We start from the raw sequence: 5,293 nt of genomic DNA, 5'->3' as shown, positions 1-5,293 counted from the left end.
CATTGTTTTTTTGCTATGTGAATTTGGTTAATGTTATGTTTTAAAGTTCTACTTTTGTCGATTAATAGGTTCATAATGGATCACGATCAAAAGATACTTCTCATAATTCTTATGTACTTGTATGTTCGTTATTTTTGGAAGAGGGTGTTAAACGAGTGCAGGATAATGATTCGAAAATGACGGGACATGAATACACGTTAACCAAATTCACATAGCAAAAAAAACAACACTTAACCATATTGCAATGTAATCCTTTAACGTCTGCGGGACAATAGAGTTATTGCAACGTAATCATTTATAATGTGTTGAAGTACTATGCATGTCCGGTGAATCTTTTATCCGACTATGTGCTCATTTACAGTAAATTACTCGTTAAAGGATAGCAAACATGTAGCGGTTGAGGAAAAATAGTTATGTTTTTTATGATGATCGGTTATAATCAACGTTACGTGTTATTAAGCGGAGATTTCAACACTCAAAGCAAACAATTCATAAGAAAATTTATGAAGTGTTGAAAAACATTTTAAGTTTGTAAAATCAATTTATTTAAAATTTAGTTTATTTCAGCAACCTACAGACGTTAAAAAACAGATTTCTTATTGCAGACTGCAGACGTTTGACCCACCTCTTCTGCTGCAGAGGCTTGCAGATATGGTCCGAAACTACATACATTTTGGCTTCTGAAAAACAAACTATACATTTTAAAAAGTTTTGGGTTTTTTCATCTTCATGGTCCACCAACAAACTTTACAACAATATTATTGTTCTTGTATAAGAATCAACTATGATAGTACGAGAGTCACAGTCTATGAGTCTCCCAGTTGTAGAGACTGAGATTATGTGTACTTAGCACCACCATTTATGTTGGTTTGTGAAACGTGCATAAATCATTCCCGTAATCAGGGGCTATTAGGGCCTTGTGGGGCCCCTCTGTTTTTTTTTTCTTGCAAGTATTATTATTGTTTCAATTCATTTGAAAAGTAATATGTTTATTAACAGAGTCTTGAAGCCAAAGCCCAATTGTAGAATTAGAAAATTATTATGTAGTTCGCTACGTGGGATTTAACAACCGCTACATCTTATTCTCTAAATTGCTTTTGATATTCCATGTACATATTAATGCTTTATTTATGTCAATATTTTTATTAATATAAAAGTAGGGAAAGATAATAGTGAAGACATTAAATATTTTAATACGAGGCATTTCGTTAATCCATAATTTTGATTTGCTTTTAAAGTTGGGCAAAATAACCATTGATAACTAAAATTTTGTTTTGTAAAAATTTGGCATGATTGATATACATTATCAAACTTGATAAATAAATTGGTTCGTTCTAATTCAATAATAACATATTATTATCTATATGAGTTCACGAGCTTAATCGAGCTTATTGAATTGAATTTGGAGCCCGAGCTGGCTTAATTAACAATTCCCTAAATTAAACTCGATCTCAAGGTCATGATTTTGACGAGCCGGTCATGAATAACTCTATGGTAGCATGACTTGCTTACACCCTGATATCCAGTGTTAATATTACGAACTTACAAATTACTCATCGACTTTGTACTTCGAAAGGAAACTTCAAACAAATATTTGTATTGTGCAAGATTTTAAAGATGCAAAAGTTCGACGGTTTCACTTTGTCAAGTTATGTCATGATATTTCATATTTATTTGTTTTGTTTTAAATTTTGATATGACGTACCTTTAAACTAGTTTATACGGTTCTTTTTTGAAGTTTCAGTTTCGGCCCTGATATGTGCATATTTAACTATGTATTTAATGCATATTTTTAATACTTTTAGCTACAAATATGTTTATTTTGGAACAAAAGATACTTATTATGGTTAAAATATGTTTTGTAGCAACGAAGACATGCTCGGGACAAAAAAAAGCTAACGAGGAGTTGGAAGTAAGAAAACGGAAAAAGAAGACTTGAAGGATGAAGACCACGTCGTGGTGATCCTCCACACGACGTGGTGAAGGGAAGATTCTCGACCAATCAGCTGACTTGGAGAATACGGGATATACACGATGACCATGATGTGGTGAACCGATATATGGAAATTATAAATACCCGAACATTAGGTCGAATGTAGAAGTTCCCAACCGGTTTTCTGAGAATAATTGCGACTAAATATCTTTAGAAACTCAGAAGAAGATTGAGAATCAAGTGAAGCTCAAGAATTGAAGAAGAATTACAAGATTTCTACATTGATCCATTCGGTTTGCTAATCATTACTTATGTATAGCTTAGTTTACATGGATTTTGTGTGTTTTTCTACTATCATGAGAGGCTAAAACCTGTTACTTTTGTTTGGTAAAGATGAACCTAATCTATATGTATTGATTTTGATTATTGGATGATTATTATTGATTTTACTTGTGTTTGATTATTAAACCCTAGCATGTTTTAGTTCTAATAGCCATCGGAGGCAAGGGGGAGCAGTTCTTAAACAGAAGAATAGCGAGAAAGAGGAAATGATTCAAATTCAAGAAAAAAAGAGTCGAATTGGAAGTCAAGTAAGAAGGAAGGAGGCTAGCCCCCGAAAATGCTCCGCGCCTAGGTTTTTTTGTCGTTGGGGCTTACACCTTGTGACTCATTGATTCGGTCGAGCGTTCCTCGGGCGTCGATCAATCCTCAATCACAGGCCGCTATGTCATTGTCTGATTTTTGGTTGTAAGTTTATATTGCTTTTTAATCAAATTCTTTGTGTTAATTGATCATTTTAATTGCATAAATTTGTCTCCTAATTGTTTATGATCATTAAATAATTAGAGTTAGGATTAATCACGTCTTAGATAAAGTAATTAAAGCTAGTAACTTTAACTGTGTTAGAGAGCATAGTTAATCTTAATTTGTGTTTGGTTGCTTAGCTTGATCATATGAAAGTAACCACTATCATTAATAGTCCAATTTATGCTTATTATTGATTTGGTGTTTAACTTGTACATGATCATTGCTTGGTAATTCATAAATTGGTATGCCTAGATATTTGATCATAATAGCTAGTTAACAAATTGGTAATCAATATAATCCATCTACTAGAAATCAACCATAGTAGAAGGTGAAATCGGATCTAAACAGAAGTATTCTTTTAATTCTTGAAGTTACTTTGTTTTCTTTGATTGCTTAATTGTTTAGTTAATAATAAGTTCTTCTGATCTTGCAAAATTAGTAAAAAAACCCCCAATCATAATTTGTTTCTTAGTTTAATTAGAAGTAGTTATCTTGTTTAATTAAATTATGTTCTCTGTGTTCGACACTCGACTTACCTGGACTACTCTATAATTTGACTAGGTACACTGCCTATAAGTGCATAGTTAGTTAAAGTTTATTAGATTATAAATTTAAGACTGATAGGTATATTTGTGCACATCAAGTTTTTGGTGGCGTTGTCAGGGAACAACTTATTTGATTTATAGTTTAATTGTCTTTAGTTATTCGATCCTTTTTGTGGGACAAAAACCGCAAAAAGTTATTTTTCTGCATTTACTTTGCTTTCTGAACAACAAGTACGTCGTGGTCATATTAACCACTTCGCAGTTACATATCAGTGAATTTTTACTTTAATGATTTTTATTCCTTTTACGCGTTTTTGTTTTGTTTTGTCTTATTTCAGAGAATTATGACCCAAGGATCTAAGACTCCAATAGTTCCACCACTTCAAGATCCAGAATCAGCTTTTCATAAGAAGAAGGACAAGAAGGCCAACGAGTCAACTAGCAGTTTTCAATCGGACAAAGGATTTGAAAGTTTTGAGAGGACACCTGATAAGAAGGGCATTGGTTATGACGCAGGAACAGAAAGTGATATGAACGAAGAAGAGATCAAAAGCGAGGTTGAAGATATGGATGGTATCACACGGATGACTATGGGAGATTACAAGAAGAGGATTCATGAAGATAATGGACCAGGTCTTGTACCACCCGAGATACTAGCCGAAAGAAGTTTTGAGCTCAAGAGGCACATTTTATCAATGCTCGAGGACATACCTTTCACCGGGAAAGCGTATGAAGACGTATTCAAGCACATCGATGAAGTAAAGGACATTGCAAACTACTTTAATGTTCCAAACATGCCAAGAGAATCTGTGTTACTAAGGATGCTTCCAGTTACATTTACCGGTGAAGCCAAGGTTTGGTTGAAATCAGTCGCGCCCGGATCCAATACTACTTGGGCAAATCTTCGTGATGCTTTTATTGAGCAATTTAGTTCACCTTCAAAGATCTCAAAGCTCAAGAAGAAGATTGTTAATTTTAAACAAAAAGTTGGAGATTCCTTATATGAAGCATGGTAACGGTACAAGGGTGTGACATGCCCATTTTCACGGCCAGAAAATACCGATCAGAGTATCCTTTTTGAAGTATAGTATTGCGGAATTTGTTCCCAGAAAACATGATAAATATGTTTATCAAAGCATTTTCGAAGAAATGTATTTTTATTTAAAACATTGGGATGTCATCGTCAATACAGAAACATAAGCATAACGAAATATTACAAGCCTTACAGTAATTAAACTAGTGGCCTAATACTCCTTGAATCTCTCAGCAGAATGTATCTTTCATATAGCCACTTGTGATACAATAAACTGAGTGGGTCAGGTTGAGAAACCTGGTGAGTACATAGGGTTTTCAACCCACAATAATATAATTATTATGTTTAATCATCAAACAATTAACCCAATTTCTCATCCCCATTATCTTCCTTATTCTTAAGAATCTCCCCTAAGAATCTTCTATTTTTCATCCATTCATTCCTAAGGATTGTCCTAAGGAATAGGCACGAAGTCCATCGCTGCCAAGGTTTATCTAACAGGCACTAAGTCTATAGTTGTCGATGTTATCTATTAGGCACAACCGCCAATATTCATTTGTAAGGCACTAAGTCCATAACTGCCAGGGTTTCTAGAGTACATATGGTGAACACGTAGTTCAAAGGTTATCTATTAGGCACAACTTCCAATATTATCCATTAGGCGCAACTGCCATGATTTTTAGAGTACATCTGGTGAACACGTCGTTCACAAACACCTACAGGTTGCGAGCCTGCTAGCGTTCCACTGAACTGTCTAGAATAGTATGTGGTCGTCGTCTATACTCTACTAGATGATTGGATCATCGGTAAAGTCAAGGCTTCTCATCATCTTTCACCTCTAATCATCTATATCACCTTTCATCTCTCATCATTCTTCTACCCATCTTTTACTCAATATATTTATAGGTATAAAAATACATATACAGTTTAAATCATGTAAAACATGTATAAATCGTTCATCTAGCATATATATCA

General features: G+C 34.0%; 1 non-coding gene across 1 annotated transcript; it reads right to left on the bottom strand.

The window, feature by feature from the left end:
* Positions 1-4,235: 4,235 nt before the first annotated feature.
* Positions 4,236-4,337, bottom strand: LOC145151712 (small nucleolar RNA R71). Its single transcript, XR_013732272.1, has one exon. It is a non-coding gene; the product is annotated as a small nucleolar RNA R71 (small nucleolar RNA).
* Between the last annotated feature and the right edge of the window lie 956 nt (positions 4,338-5,293).

The sequence above is a fragment of the Lactuca virosa genome, chromosome 1 (genome assembly GCF_052849685.1).
Source record: "Lactuca virosa cultivar CGN04683 chromosome 1, Lactuca_virosa_CGN04683_v6, whole genome shotgun sequence".
NCBI classification, from domain to species: Eukaryota; Viridiplantae; Streptophyta; class Magnoliopsida; order Asterales; family Asteraceae; genus Lactuca; species Lactuca virosa.
Note: the sequence above shows the minus strand (reverse complement) of the source record. Positions and strands in the feature narration are given on the sequence as shown.